General features: G+C 43.4%; 1 protein-coding gene across 1 annotated transcript in view; it reads left to right on the forward strand.

Moving 5' to 3' along the window:
• The first annotated feature begins 4,002 nt into the window (after positions 1-4,002).
• LOC141147572 (zymogen granule membrane protein 16-like) overlaps positions 4,003-21,757 on the forward strand; it is a 39,079-nt gene continuing 21,324 nt past the window's right edge. Inside the window, exon 1 of the mRNA XM_073634799.1 lies at positions 4,003-4,181. The gene's annotated coding sequence lies outside the window, so the exon portion shown is untranslated. The remainder of the gene's footprint in view (positions 4,182-21,757) is intronic.

Here is a 21,757-nt window from a genome sequence, read left to right on the forward strand (position 1 = left end):
CAGGATATAACAGGGCGTATTCTATGTTGTAAGTCCGTAAGTTACGCTTGATGTCCTTAAATTCAGCCCTTCGTTTCTGGAGGTCTGGGGAGTAGTCAGGAAAAAATAATATCTTAGCTCTATTGTACAAAATATCCCCCAGTTCTCTGGCCCTACGCATCAATGTTACCTTGTCTCTATAATTAAGAAGCTTCATTATTATTGGCCTGGGGTACCCCCCTGATGGTAGGGTCCTAGTTGGTACTCTGTGGGCTCTTTCAATGGCAAAAAGATGGGAGAAAGTTTCCGTCCCAAATATATCCCTAAGCCAATTCTCCAAGAACTCCTCAGGGTGGGGGCCCTCGCACCGCTGCGGTAGGCCTACCACTCTTACGTTGTTCCTGCGGGACCTATTTTCGATTTCCTCCATTTTCACTTTATATAGTCCCATCTGCGTTTTTAGTAGCTTGAGATCTTGCTTTAGTGGGGTTAAGTCGTCTTCAACCTGGCTTACTCTCTCCTCCAGTTCAGATGTTCTAGTTATAGTCCTTTGCAGTTCTTGGCTTACCCTAATTATCTCTTCCTTTAATCCCGTCAGCTGATCGCTCAGGTCATTTAAAGAGGCCCTGCAGGAGTTGACAGCCTGCAAAACGTCTTTCAGCGTGGGTTCAGCATCTGCTGATGCGTTTTGCGCAGCAGCATTGCTGGTTGCTAATCCCGCGGAGTCGCCCGCAGAGCCTTTACTGGCCGCCGCTTTTATTGTGTGCGTTGCAGCTGGTCCTTTTCCTAAGCTCTTTCTATCCCCTGAGCCCCCTGCTTGCGGCCTGTGTAAATAGTTTTCTAAAAATGTTTTGGTAATGGATTATGTATATATTGTAAATATTCTGAACATGGATGTGTATTCCTTTAATTTCTGTTAAAGTTTTGTACTGTGATTTTGTTTTTTACTTTTGTATAAAATTGGTTGCTTGATTCTGTTCAATAAAAGATCAACAGTGCCCCATCATTGTTGTCAGTAGGTGGAATGATGCCCATCATTGGTGTCAGTGGGGGGAATAGTGCCCCATCATTGTTGTCAGTGAGTGGAATAGTGCCCCATTATTTGTGCAAGTGGGAAGAATAATTCCCGACCATTAGTGTCAGTGGAAGTGACCCATCATTGGTGTCAGTGGAATAGTGCTCTGTTGTTTGTGTCAGTCGAAAGGATTATGCCCCCATTGTTGGTATCAGTAGGAGGAATAGTGCCCCAAGGGTCAGATAAAGGCAAGTAAAGGGCCCACAATTTGGAGACCACTGCTCTAGTGTGCTGGGTGCCGTTCATAACATACTGTACACGTGTGACCGCAATCCAGAAATGTAAATGAACCCATAACTCCTTGCTGCTGCCACCTGGTGGTCCTTTAAGTGGATGTTAATGGAAGAAAATTCTCCATCATAAGAACCCTGTGATTGGTTGTCATGTGGTCATGTGATCGGGATCCAGTACCACTTGCTCCTGGTTGCAATTTTTGGGGGGGAGCAGCAGTGAGAGATGATATCATCGCTGCTCGTCCGCCCATTCGCCTCTAATGCAAACCGCCTGCCCACCCGCCGCAGCTGTGACCCGCTGGACAGGCAGGGACCCTGCGGCAAGAGACTCGGGGCTACGGGCCCCAGATTCAGGGCTGCAGACCCAATAGCCACCCCTAGCGACGCCACTGCTGCTCGGTGAGGCTCTGCAGCTTGGAGCCCAGGCTCTTGGCCATGCTGTACACATTTTCCAAGGACAGAGTGGCAGTAGCCCGTCACCTTACCTTCCCCATCCTCCTCGGTCAATGGACTCACTTCTCCTTTCCACGAATTGGGAAACGGGTCTCACAACCAGGTGGGCTCAGGGCGCAATGCTTTGCGCCCCGAGCCCATCCTTTTTTGAAGCCCATTAGAGCCTCAGGCTCTAATCATGTGCTTCTAAAAAAAAAAAAAAACTTGATTGGAATCCATGCGTCCAGTGTCCCGCATGTGGATTAGGGGGCCGGATGCAGGCATAGGGGCCCCTAATGGACAGGCCACAACTGCTTTGTATGTATGGATAGCATGGGTTGTTACTGACATGTGGTGAAAATTTCATGTCAACAGCACCTTTAGAAACATATTTACCTAGAAAAATTGTGAAGTGTTCACAGCAGGTGCTGATCAGCGGGTCCCCCGGCACCCGCTGATCGCTCTGTACACAGCCAGAACAGCAGTCTGCTTATGTAAACAAGGCAGATTGTCATTCTGTCAGTACAGAGGACACGGATCCTGTGTTCCTGTAAAGCAGAAACACTGATCCATGCCTTCCCCTAGTAAAAAGCACCTCCCCCACTACACTGAAACACTGGCTAGGCCCACATTTCACCCTTTGGTTGCCCCTGATATTAACCCCTTCCAAGTCAGTGTCATTAGTACAGTGACAGTGCATATTTTGTAGCACTAATCTCTGTATTAGTGTCATTGTTCCCATAAAAGTGTCAGATTTGTCCGCTGCAATATCGCAGTCCTGCTATAAGTTTCTGATCGCCACCATTACTAGTAAAAAAAAAAAAGAAAGAAAAAAATATAAAGAAAAATATCCCATATGCTGCGTACACACGATCGGACATTCCGACAACAAAATCCTGGGATTTTTTTCCGCCGGATGTTGGCTCAAGCTTGTCTTGCATACACACAGTCACACAAATGTTGACGGAAATTCCGAACGTCAAGAGCGCGGTGACGTACATCACGTACAGCGAGCCAAGAAAAATTAAGTTCAATAGCCAGTGCTTGATTCCGAGCATGCGTGGAACTTTGTGCGTCAGAATTGTGCACTTTGTGAATTTCCAACAATGGATTCGGATTTTGTTGTCGTAAAATTTGAGAACCAGCTCTCAAATTTTTGTTGTCGGAAATTCCGACAAAAAATGTCTGATGGAGCCTACACGCGGTCGGAATTTCTGACAGAAAGCTCCCATCGAACATTTGTTGTCGGAAAATTTGATCGTGTGTACGCAGCAATAGTTTGTAGACGCTATAACATCATTATAAGCTTATTGGGATTTTTTTTACCAAAAATATGTAGAAGAATACATATTAGCCTAAATTGATTGAAAAATTTAAGAAATTAGATTTTTTTACATTTTTTTTATTGGGTGTGTTTTATAGCAGAAAGTGAAAAATATCAATTTTTTTCAAAATTGTCAGTCTTTCTTTGTTTATAGCGCAAAAAAGAAAACGCAGAGGTGATTAAATACCTCCAAAAGAAAGCTCTATTTGTGGGGAAAACGGTTCAACAAATTTATCTAGGTACAGCGTTGCACATCCGCGCAGTTGTCAGTTAAAGTAGAGCAGTGCCGTATTGCAAAAAATGGCTTGGTAAGGAAGGGGGGGTAAATCTTCCAGAGGTCAAGCGGCTAACGATGGAATGCGTATGATTACCTGCAATACAGGATGTGGCCAGGAGGGGTCTCCACAGTCCAATGAGTGCAGCACACAGAGAGTCACCTAAAGATTTTAGCAAAAATATTATTTTCTAAAGAAATGGCTCTAAAGATAGCCGGGGCTGCCTGGGGGGCGAATGTCTTCTCCGAATCTTGTGGCTGGTTCGATGTGGCAGAGTTTCTACCTAAAGATAGGAGAGAGAATAAATGTGTTTTCAGATCCAATATACCTCTTCAAACCTGGACTGGAGGGGTTAATGTAATGCTGGACAAGAGAAAGTAGAGGGTCTTTAGGGTACATCGCCTCTCTTATATGGTTTACTTCCATATTATACAGCTTTTGGTAACTTTATAAGTCTGCATGAAGAAATTCCTGAGAGGTCACAATAGACAGCAACAGTATCGTTTTTCAAAAAAAGCAAACATTGTAACTTTGTAGCAAGTCACAAGGAAGACTTGGAAGACTCACAAGAATTCGTAGAAGGGGCTGATCTGTCCCAAGACATTTGTGAACACAGCCAGGAACTGCACAGGCACCAGGATGTACATGACTGTGTCATCTCTAAGCTGGCATCTCAGCCCAAGAAGTAGATGGTGACCCTGAAGGGTGCCTGAATAAACATGGCGTCATCCTTCTGGAGAGAAAAGCACATTAAAGGTTGTCAGGAGGTGTCCTGTGATCTCCGTGAGAGCTAATAAATGCCTGAAAATATTACACTGACATTACTTACCATTCATAGACTTAACATACAGCATCTCACAAAAGTAAGTACACCCCTCACATTTCTGTAAATATTTTCTTCTATCTTTTCATGTGACAACACTGAAGAAATGACACTTTGCTACAATGTAAAGTGAAGTGGAATCAAACGGTATTTCTATATACCTGACAAGACCAGCTGGGTATATTCACAGCAATTACCACACCCACAAGACCCTCTCAGTACTGAGGAGATAGCTTCTTGGTGAACACAAAAGAGATGACTGCAAAGTCTAAATGTTCAAAGCTATCTGATTTCATTCTGGGCGGGTATACCACTTATATACGTTATTATTAGCCAATCATAATAGGGAACAAGGGGGTGGTCAATAGAGGGGTGTACATTTCATATCATTTCATATCATTTCATATCATTAATACACTAATGCCCAACCCCTTAAACATGGCTGACATAGCAAATAAAGTAACCATGCCATCTGCTTCCATGACTCCTAGTCATGCCTTTGGTGTTCCCCTTTACACAGGACAATGTCCCAGACTGCTCTACACCACATAAGCTTTATATAGAAAGGTACAGAGCAAAGATGCTGCTGTAAGCTATATTTTCTTATATGTGTGCCTTGCAAAAACTGTTACAGTCTGTCACGGTCTGAGAATACAGAACTTAAACTAACTAGCAGATTATAGTGGTAAAGAGAAAATTTATTTTGAATGGGACTTTAACCACTTAAGGAGCAGCCTCGTTTTGGATTTTAGGTGTTTACATGTTTAAAACGGGTTTTTTTTGCTAGAAAATTACTTAGAACCCCCAAACATTATATATGTTTTTTTTCTAACACCCTAGAGAATAAAATGGCGGTCGTTGCAATACTTTTTTTTGCACCGTATTTGCGCAGCGGTCTTATAAGCGCACTTTTTTTGGAAAAAATTCACTTTTTTGAGAAAAAAAAAAGACAACAGTAAAGTTAGCCCAATTTTTTTTATATTGTGAAATATAATGTGACGCCAAGTAAATTGATAACCAACATGTCACGCTTCAAAATTGCACCCACTCATAGAATGGCGTCAAACTTTTACCCTCAAAAATCTCCATAGGCGACGTTTAACCACTTCAGCCCCGGAAGGATTTACCCCCTTCCTGACCAGAGCACTTTTTACAATTTGGCACTGCATCGCTTTAACTGCTAATTGCGCGGTCATGCAATGCTGTACCCAAACGAAATTTGTGTCCTTTTCTTCCCACAAATAGAGCTTTCTTTTGATGGTATTTGATCACCTCTGCCGTTTTTATTTTTTGCGCTATACACAGAAAAAGACCAAAAATTTTGAAAAAAAATGATATTTTCTACTTTTTTGTTCTAAAAAAAATCCAATAAACTCAATTTTAGTCATACATTTAGGCCAAAATGTATTCGGCCACATGTCTTTGGTAAAAAAAATGTCAATAAGTGTATATTTATTGGTTTGCGCAAAAATTATAGCGCCTACAAACTAGGGTACATTTTCTGGAATTTACACAGCCTTTAATTTATGACTGCCTATGTCGTTTCTTGAGGTGCTAAAATGGCAGGGCAGTACAAAACCCCCACAAATGACCCTATTTTGGAAAGTAGATACCCCAAGGAAATTGCTGAGAGGCATGTTGAGCCCATTGAATATTCATTTTTTTGTCCCAAGTGATTAAATAATGACAAAAAAAATTACAAAAAGTTGTCACTAAATGATATATTGCTCACACAGGCCATGGGCATATGTGGAATTGCACCCCAAAATACATTTAGCTGCTTCTCCTGAGTATGGGGATACCACATGTGTTTGACTTTTTAGGAGCCTAGCCGCGTACGGGGCCCCGAAAACCAATCACCGCCTTCAGGATTTCTAAGGGTGTAAATTTTTGATTTCACTCTTCACTGCCTATCACAGTTTCGGAGGCCATGGAATGCCCAGGTGGCACAACCCCCCCACCCCAATGACCCCATTTTGGAAAGTAGACACCCCAAGCTATTTGCTGAGAGGCATGGTGAGTATTTTGCAGCTCTCATTTGTTTTTGAAAATGAAGAAAGACAAGAAAAAAAATTTTTTCTTCTTTTTTCAATTTTCAAAACTTTGTGACAAAAAGTGAGGTCTGCAACATACTCACTATACCTCTCAGCAAATAGCTTGGGGTGTCTACTTTCCAAAATGGGGTCATTTGGGGGTTTTTTTTGCCACCTGGGCATTCCATGGCCTCCGAAACTGTGATAGGCAGTGAAGAGTGAAATCAAAAATTTACGCCCTTAGAAAGGAAAGCCTGAAGGCGGTGCTTGGTTTTCGGGGTCCCGTGCGCGGCTAGGCTCCCAAAAAGTCCCACACATGTGGTATCCCCATACTCAGGAGAAGCAACAGAATGTATTTTGGGGTGTAATTTCACATATTCCCATGGCAGGTTTGAGCAATATATCATTTAGTGACAACTTTGTGCAAAAAAAAAAAAAATTTGTCTCTTTCCCGCAACTTGTGTCACAATATAAAATATTCCATGGACTCGATATGCCTCTCAGCAGCAAATAGCTTGGGGTGTCTACTTTCCAAAATGGGGTCATTTGGGGGGGGTTTGAACTGTCCTGGCATTTTATGCACAACATTTAGAAGCTTATGTCACACATCACCCACTCTTCTAACCACTTGAAGACAAAGCCCTTTCTGACACTTTTTGATTACATGAAAAAATTATTTTTTTTTGCAAGAAAATTACTTTGAACCCCCAAACATTATATATTTTTTTAAAGCAAATGCCCTACAGATTAAAATGGTGGGTGTTTCATTTTTTTTTCACACAGTATTTGCGCAGCGATTTTTCAAATGCATTTTTTGGGGAAAAAACACACTTTTTTAAATTTTAATGCACTAAAACACACTATATTGCCCAAATGTTTGATGAAATAAAAAAGATGATCTTAGGCCGAGTACATGGATACCAAACATGACATGCTTTAAAATTGCGCACAAACGTGCAGTGGCAACAAAATTAATACATTTTTAAAAGCCTTTAAAAGCCTTTACAGGTTACCACTTTAGATTTACAGAGGAGGTCTACTGCTAAAATTACTGCCCTTGATCTTACCTTCGCGGTAATACCTCACATGCATGGTGCAATTGCTGTTTTCATTTGACGCCAGACCGACGCTTGCGTTCGCCTTAGCGCGAGAGCAGGGGGGACAGGGGTGCTTTTTTTTTTTTTTATTTTTTTTTTGCTTTTTTATCTTATTTTTAAACTGTTCCTTTCATTTTTTTAAAAAATCATTTTTATTGTTATCTCAGGGAATGTAAATATCCCCTATCATAGCAATAGGTAGTGACAGGTACTCTTTTTTGAAAAAATTGGGGTCTATTAGACCCTAGATTTCTCCTCTGCCCTCAAAGCATCTGACCACACCAAGATCGGTGTGATAAAATGCTTTCCCAATTTCCCAATGGCGCTGTTTACATCCGGCGAAATCTAAGTCATAAAATGCTCGTAGCTTCCGGTTTCTTAGGCCATAGAGATGTTTGGAGCCACTCTGGTCTCTGATCAGCTCTATGGTCAGCTGGCTGAATCACCGGCTGCATTCTCAGGTTCCCTGTTGAGACAGGAGAGCCAGAGAAAAACACGGAAGACGGTGGGGGGGGACATTCCCTCCCACTGCTTGTAAAAGCAGTCTAGAGGCTAATTAGCTGCTAGGATTGCTTTTACATGAAAGCCGACCGCTGGCTGAAAATAATGATACCAAGATGATACCTAAACCTGCAGGCATCATTCTGGTATAACCACTCAAAGTCGTGAATTGCGTACCTGAAGACAAAAAAATGGTTAACAATAAAGCACAGTAAATGGTAAAGTATAAAAAATTGCATACCTGATGAGTAAACATGATAAAACATAATAACAATAAAACATTGCAGAATAGAATACAGTAAAAAAGAGCAGAACTATAGAGAGAGAGAATAGAGAGAGAGAGAACAATAAAACGACAACTATTTTTTTATTTTATATTTTTGTTTGTGTTTTTTTTTTTTTTTTTTTACACTTTTTTTTGTAACTAACTTTTATAACTGTAACCGGTTCCAGGTTCAGGTCTCTCAAAATGCGATGGCATCTTGGGAGACCCTGTGAAGTGGTGCCTAGTCTGTGGAATGCTGTACCCTACGCTAATACTCAACTAGTGTATGGTAGCATTCAAATCATTCACCAATGCAAAGACCAGGATTGTCAGGACAGGAGGGACAATAATAGCGGGTGTCACGCCTATATCCGCGCTTGCTGCAGACACAACATCTTTTTTGGGGGGGTTCGTTGGGTAGGGGTACTCGGGAGGACACAAAGAAAATGCCTCTCATGCAGCCGACTGCATTTGGTTGGGGATGTGAATGGCGGAAGTACGGGCGCTGCAGAAGTGGTGGGTTCCCAATTAGGATTGGCGAATGCAGCAGGAAGGGCATTATGGGCATGACGGGCCTGTGTTTGTCTTCTTCTTGGTGGCAGCAGGACACTACTTGTGCTTGCCACCTCACCAGCTTGAACTGCACTTATGGGACTCGCCACGTCACCAAGTCTTACTGCAGTGCTGGTTTGACTACGACCGGGGTGTACTAGGCTGCTGGTGCTTGCCAGTTCACCAAAACACTACCAAAAAAACTGTTAGCGATCGCAGAGATCAGGCCTGACTCTGCAAACGCTGCAGTTATGTGTTTAGTGTTTTGTAAGTGACATTGATCGATCGATACTGCACTTGGGTGGGCTGGGCTGGGCCAGGCGGAGGGGCAAAACGCAGGTGCTAGCAGGTATCTGGGCTGATCCCGCTAACACTGCGTTTTTGGGAACCCTAAACTGCTGGGGACGCTAGTATAGATCTGATCGGATCAGATATTGATCCGTTCAGATACTATACCACTAAGGGAGGCGTATGCTGCATGCGTGGGTGTTAGCGGTACTGGCGCTAATCTGACGCTGCCTGGGTCGACGCATATCACCGCCGGGCGATCAGGGGGCTAAACCTTTATTCGGTAATAAACGGCGGGTGCCCTGACACTATAAAAAATAAACGAACTAACCAGCGTCAATCGTAACCGTTATACGGTGATCAGTGGTGAAAGGGTTAACTAGGGGGCAATCAAGGGGTTAAAATCTTTATTAGGTAGTATATGGGGGTCCCTGTCGCTATAAAACGCTGACGGCGAACCTAAATATTTACGTCCCTAACTAGCGTCACCAGTGACACTAATACAGCGATCAGAAAAATGATCGCTTAGCGACACTGGTGACGGAGGTGATCAAGGAGTTAAAACTTAATTAGGGGGGGTTAGGGGGGTACCCTAGACCTAAAGGGGGCTAATACTAACTGTACTACCACTTCTAACTGTCACAAACTGACACCATGCAGTAATCAGAAAAAAAAAAAAAACTGCTTGGTGTCAGTGTGACAGGGGGAGAGGGGTGATTGGGGGGTGATCGGGGGGCGATCGGGGGGGATCGGGGGTGTAAAGTGTGCCTGGCATGTTCTACTGTGTGTGTGTTTGTGCACTTACTCAGATGTCTTCTCTCCTCGGCACCGGAACGGAAACTGCCAAGCCGAGGAGAGATGACATCACATCCCCTGCCTGTGTGTACTACACACAGGCAGGGGAGGATTCTCATTGGCTGGGAGCGATCGCGAGGGGGGGCCACGAATGGATGGCCTCCCCCTCATCTCTGAATGCTCCCAGACCAAAGCCGACCGCCTCTGGCACCGGGGGGGTCCAATCGGACCCCCCGCCCGCGGGAAGGCAATCACGTACCAGGTACGTGATTTCGCCTGCTCATGCCATTCTGCAGACGTATATCTGCGTTAGGCAGTCAGCAAGTGGTTAAAAAATACTACAGGTTGCATGTTTTGCATTACAGAGGAGGTCTAGGGCTAGAATTATTGCCCTCGCTCTACCGGTTGCAGCGATACCTCACATGTGTGGTTTGACCACCGTTTTCATATGCGGGAGCTACTTGCATATGCGTTCGCTTCTGAGCGCGAGCTCGTCGGGACAGGGGGGTTTAAAAAATTTTTTTTTTAATATTTATTATTTATTTTACATTATTGTATTTATTTTTACACTGTTTTTTTTTAAAAAAATGTGTCACTTTTATTCCTATTACAAGGAATGTAAACATCCCTTGTAATAGAAAAAAGCATGACAGGTCCTCTTAAATATGAGATCTGGGGTCAAAAAGACCTCAGATCTCATATTTACACTAAAATACAACAACAACAATAAAAAAAATCATTTAAAAAAATGACATTGAAAAAAATATGCCTTTAAGAGGCGTGGGCGAAAGTGACGTTTTGACGTTGCTTCCGCCCAGCAGTGTCATGGAGACGAGTGGGCGCCATCTTAGCCTCACTCGTCTCCAGGCACAGCACGGAGTAGGACGCGATCGCCTCCGCTGCTACCGACGGCTCCGGTAAGCGGCAGAGGGCACCGGATCGCGGCGGGAGGGGGGGTCCCTCTCCCGCCACTGATAAAAGCGATCTTGCTGCGAATCCACCGCAGGGACCACTTTTATCAGAAAGCTGGCCGCCGCACGAAAACGGGGATACCGAGGTTATGGCAGCTAGCTGCTGCCATAACAATGATATCCCCCTTCAAAGTTTGGACGTACATCGGCGTGTGGTGGTCCGGAAGTGGTTAAAGGTACTTCATGTATACACAGAAAAACTATTTAATAAAAGTATAAATCATTTATTCAAAGAAAAAATATACACATTTAAGACACAATAAAATATGCAACCACAGTTACAGTCATGGTCTTGGGTATGCACACCTATCTAAACCCTGACCTAATAAAAAAACTGGAGTTGCAAATACAGAGTTCCTGCGTCCTTAAATTGAGACATGTTTCGCCAAGTCAGCTTCATCAGGAAAAGGACGAACGCTTTCATGTATTAAAAATTAAAACCAATGACTTGTATAGAGGTGTATAAACAGAAAACAAAAAATTGAAATTAAGTAACATATCACAATACACAGAGAAAAAAATTCGATTTTAACACGATATAGCATTGTAAGTGAATGATTCATGTTGGTATGAAATAAAAAAAAAACAAAAAAAACAAAAACAACCCAACCCCCACAACCTGGAACCCTTGCCCCGTACCTTGATGGGTCCCGGAGTGAGCACCGCCGGGAGGGGGGGAGAAGGGGAGTCACATGCCTCCACCGCCTGGACCCCAGACCAGTCCCTATAGTGTCAAACTTCCCGTAGGGGGAGATTTGGGTTTCACTTAGGTCAAACAGGTAAGCAGTGCAGCATCTAGCTTTATGTACACTCGGTCCTGATATACCTCTATAGACTGTGGTATATATGTCACATGAATTTATAGTATAACTTATATTATTTTTCATTTTTCATTCTTTATTATTTATTTATTTTTTATTTTTTATATATACATATATACATGTTTGGATATCGGTTAGTTTAGTAGATGTCACTATGATCATTTCACTATAAAACAGCAGTTAATGGGTGTATGCATATACTGAGTCCAATTTTGAATACACATTAATGCTGGTGCTTGGTTTAAGGGGCACACAGCCCTCTGGAATGAAAGCACACATTGAACATACACTTTAATACTGCACATCATTGTTGCTTGCCCTTAGGGGCACACTGTCACAGTTTAGATATATGTATCATATGTCACTGTATGGGAACTAGTGCACGTTTATGATTACCGTCACGCATACTTATAAGTGTTAACTACACTGGGATCAGCACTGTTTATGTTTATTTATTTCTGTATTGGAATTGGGTATTTAACCTTAGATCCTAATAGGGTAGCGCCATTTTCCCCACTTTTTCATATATACCTTATTAGTCCCAACTGGGAACTAAATAGGGGCAGGCTGCAACCCTCCAAGTCCTAAGGGCGGACTTTTAATTTATAATAATTAAGCTAATCCCGTCCTCAATAGGCACAAAAAATGAGAAAATGCATGGGGGTGGCAGAGAGGCACAAAGCCAAATTGCCAAAAAGGAAAGAAGGCTGGAGGCGATCTCTGCAACATAAAGAGTGTATCAGGATCAATATGGAATCCCTCAGATTTCCAAGTGGGAACACAGGCAGTCACAGAGACAAAATGAAAAAATTACCTTACAAAAACCCCGCCGTCAAGTACCATGAGCTCCTGGGCTGTGTCAACATGCATCTGCGCAATCTGAGGTTAAAATATCCCCCCCGTGGCGCCAAAGCGGGCGTGTGAAGTCACGCCGCACTGACGCCCCGCTGAATCAAAGGAGGAGGTGCATGCAGCACGGACTGACATCCGGAAACCGGAAACGATGACCGCATCCGGTTTCCGTCTAGCAGGGTGAAAGACAGACCCTGCAGACAGTTCAGGACAGGAAAGCTGTCCTGCAGATGTAATATACAGCTGGGACGTCGTGAAAGAAAATGCACCTCGGGGCGAGCATGCATCGGGACAGTGTCACCCATACGGGTGCATTACTACTCCCAATGCACACCCTTGGGCGTCTGTACGGGAGTCAAAAGACAGGGACAGGACAGGCCCCAGCCAGAGGAACGATGTGACAGAAAAAACAAAAACCCAAAACCCACCCACCAACCCCTCAAAATAACATCCAAACCCAACAAGGCCATGCATATACTTTCCATTTATCAATACTCAAAGTAGACAAGTGATCAAAATCTATACAAAATTGTATCACATGTATCATTTTATAATTTATATTTCCATTTGCTACCCGGCGGGTGAGTGGTCAACAACACCATCTAGTATGTAGCAGCTAGGCCAATGCCAGGGCACACGCACACAGGATCACCAGAGGACCCAAAAAGATGGCATAAAGGAAAAGAAAAACCATGAATGACAGAGAAACTGTGCTCAGGAGGGCTCAAGATGCAAATATGGCTGCTCCCAAGAAAAAAAAAAGGGGGGGACACAATTCACAGAAAAGGCTTGTAACTAATCCCCTCGTTCAAACCTGGAGAGCGGATGGCCTGTAGCATGTAGATCCACCTGGTCTCCAGCTGTCCCCTCCACGTTCATGTTGAGGTAGATGTTCAAGGCTGAAAAAGCCAATTGACTTGAGATTGAAGTTATGATACAATTCCACATGGCGGCTTATGGATGTCTCCATTTTATGTTTCGAAATCAGGGATACATGGTCCCTGATTCTACAAAACAGTGGGCGCTTCGTTTTACCCACGTAAAAGGATCCACAATGGCATTGCATTAAATACACAGAGCCAACCGACTGATGGTTGGTTCTGTGTTTTGGAGTCCATAGATTTCCATTGGGGAGCTCAATGCTCCTTCCTGCAGTGATAAATCGGCAAAAATTACATTTGCCGCATGGGTAAGTCCCGGGGGACTTATTTTTAACCATATTTGTACTGCTGTAGTGGCTAGTAACCAGAGTGTCTGTAAGTGAACGGGATCTCCTATAGGTTATTTCTGGATGAGGTTTAATAAATTTACAGACTTTTTGATCAGCGGTCAATAGATACCAGTATTTGTTATAAATTTTGCGTATCTTAGCATGTTGTCGGTTATATTTCGTAAAGATTTGCGTTGATGTAGAGGATTTGTCTTGCCTAGGTTTGTACAGCAGCCTATGTCTATTAAGATTTTTCACTCGATTGCACGCTTTCCTTAGGCATGTGCTGCTATAACCCGTAATCAAAAGGCGATCGTGTAAAGCATTGGCTTCCCTTTGAAAATCTGCATCATGTGTACAGTTACGTTTAAGAATTGACTGTATAGTAGCAAACTATTTCCCGCCGATGGTTTTCTAAACAGGGTAGAACAAATCATCCCTGTATTGTCTGTAAAGATTTCCACATCCAGAAAGGTTATTCTTGATTTGTCAAATGTGTATGTGAATTTTAAATTATACAGTGGAGATGGAAAGTATTCAGACCCCCTTAAATTTTTCACTCTTTGTTATATTGCAGCCATTTGCTAAAACCATTTAACCACTTGAGCCCCGGACCATTATGCTGCCTAAGGACCAGAGGTCTTTTTCCAATTTGGCACTGCGTCGCTTTAACTGCTAATTGCGCGGTCATGCAATGCTGTACCCAAACGAAATTTGCGTCCTTTTCTTCCCACAAATAGAGCTTCCTTTTGATGGTATTTGATCACCTCTGCGGTTTTTATTTTTTGCGCTATAAACGGAAAAAAAACGAAAATTTTGAAAAAAAATGATATTTTCTACTTTTTGTTATAAAAAAAATCCAATAAACTAAATTTTAGTCATACATTTAGGCCAAAATGTATTCGGCCACATGTCTTTGGTAAAAAAAATGTCAATAAGCGTATATTTATTGGTTTGCGCAAAAGTTATAGCGTCTACAAACTAGGGTACATTTTCTGTAATTTACACAGCTTCTTGAGGTGCTAAAATGGCAGGGCAGTACAAAACCCCCCCAAATGACCCCATTTTGGAAAGTAGACACCCCAAGGAAATTGCTGAGAGGCATGTTGAACCCATTGAATATTTATTTTTTTTGTCCCAAATGATTGAAAAATGACAAAAAAAAAAAAAAATATTTACAAAAAGTTGTCACTAAATGATATATTGCTCACACAGGCCATGGGCCTATGTGGAATTGCACCCCAAAATACATTCAGCTGCTTCTCCTGAGTATGGGAATACCACATGTGTGGGACTTTTTGGGAGCCTAGCCGCGTACGGGGCCCCGAAAACCAATCACCGCCTTCAGGATTTCTAAGGGTGTAAATTTTTGATTTCACTCTTCACTGCCTATCACAGTTTCGGAGGCCATGGAATGCCCAGGTGGCACAAAACCCCCCAAAATGACCCCATTTTGGAAAGTAGACACCCCAAGCTATTTGCTGAGAGGCATATTGAGTCCATGGAATATTTTATATTTTGACACAAGTTGCGGGAGGCCATGGAATGCCCAGGTGGCTACTTTCCAAAATGGGGTCATTTGGGGGGGTTTTGTGCCACCTGGGCATTCCATGGCCTCCGAAACTGTGATAGGCAGTGAAGAGTGAAATCAAAAATTCACGCCCTTAGAAAGCCTGAAGGCGGTGCTTGGTTTTCGGGGTCCCGTACGCAGCTAGGCTCCCAAAAAGTCTCACACATGTGGTATCCCCGTACTCAGGAGAAGCAGCAGAATGTATTTTGGGGTGTAATTTCACATATTTCCATGGCATGTTTGAGTAATATATCATTTAGTGACAACTTTGTGCAAAAAAAAAAAAAAAAATTTGTCTCTTTCCCGCAACTTGTGTCGCAATATAAAATATTCCATGGACTCGACATGCCTCTCAGCAAATAGCTTGGGGTGTCTACTTTCCAAAATGGGGTCATTTGGGGGGGTTTTGAACTGTCCTGGCATTTTATGCACAACATTTAGAAGCTTATGTCACACATCACCCACTCTTCTAACCACTTGAAGACAAAGCCCTTTCTGACACTTATTGTTTACATGAAAAAGTTATTTTTTTTTTGCAAAAAAATTACTTTGAACCCCCAAACATTATATATTTTTTTAAAGCAAATGCCCTACAGATTAAAATGGTGGGTGTTTCATTTTTTTTTTTCACACAGTATTTGCGCAGTGATTTTTCAAACGCATTTTTTGGGGAAAAAACACACTTTTTTAAATTTTAATGCACTAAAACACACTATATTGCCCAAATGTTTGATGAAATAAAAAAGATGATCTTAGGCCGAGTACATGGATACCAAACATGACATGCTTTAAAATTGCGCACAAACGTGCAGTGGCAACAAAATAAATACATGTTTAAAAGCCTTTAAAAGCCTTTACAGGTTACCACTTTAGATTTACAGAGGAGGTCTACTGGAAAAATTACTGCACTCGATCTGGCCTTCGCGGTGATACCTCACATGCATGGTGCAATTGCTGTTTACATTTGACGACAGACCGCCGCTTGCGTTCGCCTTAGCGCGAGAGCAGGGGGCGACAGGGGTGCTTTTTTTTTTTTTTTTTTTCTTTATTATTTTTTTGCTTTTTTAATCTTACTTTTAAACTGTTCCTTTCATATTTTTTTTTTTTAATCATTTTTATTGTTATCTCGGAGGAATGTAAATATCCCCTATGATAGCAATAGGTAGTGACAGGTACTCTTTTTTGAAAAAATTGGGGTCTATTAGACCCTAGATCTCTCCTCTGCCCTCAAAGCATCTGACCACACCAAGATCGGTGTGATAAAATGCTTCCCCAATTTCCCAATGGCGCTGTTTACATCCGGCGAAATCTAAGTCATGAAATGCTCGTAGCTTCCGGTTTCTTAGGCCATAGAGATGTTTGGAGCCACTCTGGTCTCTGATCAGCTCTATGGTCAGCTGGCTGAATCACCGGCTGCATTCTCAGGTTCCCTGTTGAGACAGGAGAGCCAGAGAAAAACACGGAAGACGGTGGGGGGGGGGCATTCCCTCCCACGGCTTGTAAAAGCAGTCTAGAGGCTAATTAGCCGCTAGGATTGCTTTTACATGAAAGCCGACCGCTGACTGAAAAGAATGATACCAAGATGATACCTAAACCTGCAGGCATCATTCTGGTATAACCACTCAAAGTCGTGAATGGCGTACCTGAAGACAAAAAAATGGTTAACAATGGTTAACAATAAAGCACAGTAAACAGTAAAGTATAAATAATTACAAACCTGAAAAACAAACATGATAAAACATAATAACAATAACAATAAAACATTGCAGAATAGAATACAGTAAAAAAGAGCAGAACAATAGAGAGAGAGAATAGAGAGAGAGAGAACAATAAAACGACAACTATTTTTTTTTATTTTATATATTTTTTTTTTTTTTACACTTTTTTTGTAACTAACTTTTATAACTGTAACCGGTTCCAGGTTCAGGTCTCTCAAAATGCGATGGCATCTTGGGAGACCCTGTGAAAGTGTGCCTAGTCTGTGGAATGCTGTACCCTACGCTAATACTCAACTAGTGAATGGTAGCATTCAGAACATTCACCAATGCAAAGACCAGGATTGTCAGGACAGGAGGGACAATAATAGCGGGTGTCACGCCTATATCCGCGCTTGCTGCAGACACAACATCTTTTTTGGGGGGGTTCATTGGGTAGGGGTACTCGGGAGGACATAAAGAAAATGCCTCTCATGCAGCCGACTGCATTTGGTTGGGGATGTGAATGGGGGAAGTACGGGCGCTGCAGAAGCGGTGGGTTCCCAATTAGGATTGGCGAATGCAGCAGGAAGGGCATTATGGGCACGACGGGCCTGTGTTTGTCTTTTTGGTGTCAGCGGGACACTACTTGTGCTTGCCACCTCACCAGCTTGAACTGCACTTATGGGACTCGCCACGTCACCAAGTGTTACTGCAGTGCTGGTTTGACTACGACCGGGGTGTACTACGCCGCTGGTGCTTGCTAGTTCCCCAAAACGCTACCAAAAAAACTGTTAGCGATCGCCGGGATCAGGCCTGACTCTGCGAACGCTGCAGTTATGCGTTTAGAGTTTTGTAAGTGACAGTGATCGATCGATACTGCACTTGGGTGGGCTGGGCGGAGGCGCAAAACGCAGGTGCTAGCGGGTATCTGGGCTGATCCCGCTAACACTGCGTTTTTGGGAACCCTAAACTGCTGGGGACGCTAGTATAGATCTGATCGGATCAGATATTGATCCGATCAGATACTATACCACTAAGGGAGGTGTACGGTGCGTGCGTGGGTGTTAGCGGTACTGGCGCTAACCTGACGCTGCCTGGGGCTGGTGCTTGCCAGTTCACCAAAATGCTACCAAAAAAACTGTTAGCAATCGCAGGGATCAGGCCTGACTCTGCGAACGCTGCAGTTATACGTTTAGTGTTTTGTAAGTGACAGTGATCGATCGATACTGCACTTGGGTGGGCTGGGCGGAGGCGCAAAACGCAGGTGCTAGCGGGTATCTGGGCTGATCCCGCTAACACTGCGTTTTTGGGAACCCTAAACTGCTGGGGACGCTAGTATAGATCTGATCGGATCAGATATTGATCCGATCAGATACTATACCACTAAGGGAGGCGCATGCTGCGTGCGTGGGTGTTAGCGGTACTGGCGCTAATCTGACGCTGCCTGGGGCGACGCATATCACCGCCGGGCGATTAGGGGGCTAAACCTTTATTCGGTAATAAACGGCGGGTGCCCTGACACTATAAAAAATAAACAAACTAACCAGCGTCAACCGTAACGGTTATACAGTGATCAGTGGTGAAAGGGTTAACTAGGGGGCAATCAAGGGGTTAAAACATTTATTAGGTAGTATATGGGGGTCCCTGTCGCTATAAAACACTGACGGCGAACCTAAATATTTACCTCACTAACTAGCGTCACCAGCGACACTAATACAGCGATCAGAAAAATGATCGCTTAGCGACACTGGTGACGGGGGGTCATCAAGGGGTTAAAACTTTATTAGGGGGGGTTAGGGGGGTACCCTAGACCTACAGGGGGGTAACAGTAACTGTGCTAACACAGTAACTGTCACAAACTGACACCTAGCAGTAATCAGAAAAAAACAAAAAAAAAAAAACTGCTGGTGTCAGTTTGTGACAGGGGGGGGGGTGATTGGGGGGGGATCGGGGGGCGATCGGGGGGGGGATCGGGGTGTTTTGTATGCCTGGCATGTTCTACTGTGTGTGTAGTGTTGGTGCACTCACATACCTGTCTTCTCTCCTCGGGCCGGAACGGAAACTACCGAGCCGAGGAGAGATGACATCACTTCCTTTGCTGCTGTTTAGCATAAAGGAGTGTTTCCATTGGCCGGCGGCGATCGCGAGGGGGGGGCCACGAACGGATGGCCTCCCCCTCGTCTCCGATCGCCAGGGAACAAAACGGGACCGCCTCGGGCACCGGGGGGGGTCCGATCGGACCCCCCACCCGCGGGAGGCAAATCACGTACATGTACGTGATTTTGCCTGCCCGTGCCGCCTTGCCGACGTACATCGGCGCGAGGCGGTCCTTAAGTGGTTAAGTTCATTTTTTTCCTCATTAATATACACAAAGCACCCCATATTGACAGAAAAACACAGAATTGATGACATTTTTGCAGATTTATTATCAAAGAAAAACTGAAATATCACATGGTCCTAAGTATTCAGACCCTTTGCTGTGACACTCATATATTTAACTCAGGTGCTGTCCATTTCTTCTGATCATCCTTGAGATGGTTCTACACCTTCATTTGAGTCCAGCTGTGTTTGATTATACTGATTGGACTTGATTAGGAAAGCCACACACCTGTCTATATAAGACCTTACAGCTCACAGTGCATGTCAGAGCAAATGAGAATCATGAGGTCAAAGGAACTGCCTGAAGAGCTCAGAGACAGAATTGTGGCAAGGCACAGATCTGGCCAAGGTTACAAAAAAATGTCTGCTGCACTTAAGGTTCCTAAGAGCACAGTGGCCTCCATAATTCTTGAATAGAAGATGTTTGGGATGACCAGAACCCTTCCTAGAGCTGGCCGTCCAGCCAAACTGAGATATCGGGGGAGAAGAGCCTTGGTGAGAGAGGTAAAGAAGAACCCAAAGATCACTGTGGCTGAGCTCCAGAGATGCAGTCAGGAGATGGGAGAAAGTTGTAAAAAGTCAACCACCACTGCAGGCCTCCACCAATCGGGGGCATTATTGCAGAGTGGCCTGACGGGAAGCCTCTCCTCAGTGCAAGACACATGATAGCTCGCATGGAGTTTGCTAAAAAACACCCGAAGGACTCCAAGATGGTGAGAAATAAGATTCTCTGGTCTGATGAGACCAAGATAGAACTTTTTGGCCTTAATTCTAAGCGGTATGTGTGGAGAAAACCAGGCACTGCTCATCACCTGTCCAATACAGTCCCAACAGTGAAGCATGGTGGTGGCAGCATAATGCTATGGGGGTGTTTTTCAGCTGCAGGGACAGGACGACTGGTTGCAATTGAGGGAAAGATGAATGCGGCCAAGTACAGGGATATCCTGGATGAAAACCTTCTCCAGAGTGCTCAGGACCTCAGACTGGGCCGAAGGTTTACCTTCCAACAAGACAATGACCCTAAGCACACAGCTAAAATAATGAAGGAGTGGCTTCACAACAACTCCGTGACTGTTCTTGAATGGCCCAGCCAGAGCCCTGACTTAAACCCAATTGAACATCTCTGGAGAGACCTAAAAATGGCTGTCCACCAACGTTTACCATCCAACCTGACAGAACTGGAGAGGATCTGCAAGGAGGAATGGCAGAGGATCCCCAAATCCAGGTGTGAAAATCTTGTTGCATCTTTTCCAAAAAGACTCATGGCTGTATTAGATCAAAAGGGGCTTCTACTAAATACTGAGCAAAGGGTCTGAATACTTAGGACCATGTGATATTTCAGTTTTTCTTTTTTAATAAATCTGCAAAAATGTCAACAATTCTGTGTTTTTCTGTCAATATGGGGTGCTGTGTGTACATTAATAAGGAAAAAAATGAACTTAAATGATTTTAGCAAATGGCTGCAATATAACAAAGAGTGAAAAATGTAAGGGGGTCTGAATACTTTCCCTCCCCACTGTATGTATTCACTTGTAGACTTTCCAAGAATTTTTGCAAGTTTTCTTTTGATCCTGCCCATACCATGAATACATTGTCGATGTAACGATGCCATGAAATAATTTGACCAATATCCACCGACCTTGACTCATCTGAAAACAAGTCACGTTCCCACCCCCCTGGTACAGGCTTGCATAAGAGGGGGCACACTTGGCCCACACAGCAACACCCTGCACCTGGAGGTAGTGGGAACCTTGAAATACAAAAACGTTGTGTGTTAGGATAAATTCCAACAACTCAATAACAAATTCGTTATATTTCCAAGAGTCAAGGTCACGTTCACAGAGAAAGTCCCGTACAACTCCAACCCCTCTAGCATGTGGGATTGAGTTATACAGGGCCTCTATGGTTTTTTTAATTTTATTATTTCATACCAACGTGAATCATGCACTTACAATGCTATATCGTGTTAAAATTGATTTTTTTTCTCTGTGTATTGTGATATGTTAATTAATTTCAATTTTTTTGTTTTCTGTTTATACACCTAAGGCTCTATACAAGTCATTGGTTTTAATTTTTAATACCTGAATGCCTTCGTCCTTTTCCTGATGAGGCCGACTTAGATAGTAAAACATTTTTTCCTGCCAGTAAATCTCTTATATACTTCCTGTTTCTTGTCTGGTCATTAGCCTAGGCTTAGGACATCATGCACAGCTCTCTAGAGAGAGAGAGAGAGAGAGAGAGAGAGAGAGAGAGAGAGAGTTTTCAAAGAATGGAGGGGGGATGAGTCATAAGAGGACCAATGAGAGCTTCAGAGCTGGAGGTGTGCCTCTGTGTAAATACAGGAAGTGAACAGGCAGCAGCTTCAGCTGACCCAAGTTAAAATGGTTGCAGTCAGACTCAGTGGAGGGAGATTTCTGCAGCATATTTGGCAAGTACAGAATCACAGTATATATAAAATAATATGCAAAGTGGTTGGGGGGAAGCTTCAGAATGGCAAAGATTTTTACAAATTATGTGAGCAGACTGCAGTTCGGCTTTAAATACTTATTTACTATGATCATCAGCTCCATGTAGTGGCCATAATG

The sequence above is a fragment of the Aquarana catesbeiana genome, linkage group LG06 (genome assembly GCF_042186555.1).
Source record: "Aquarana catesbeiana isolate 2022-GZ linkage group LG06, ASM4218655v1, whole genome shotgun sequence".
In the NCBI taxonomy this organism is placed as follows: Eukaryota; Metazoa; Chordata; class Amphibia; order Anura; family Ranidae; genus Aquarana; species Aquarana catesbeiana.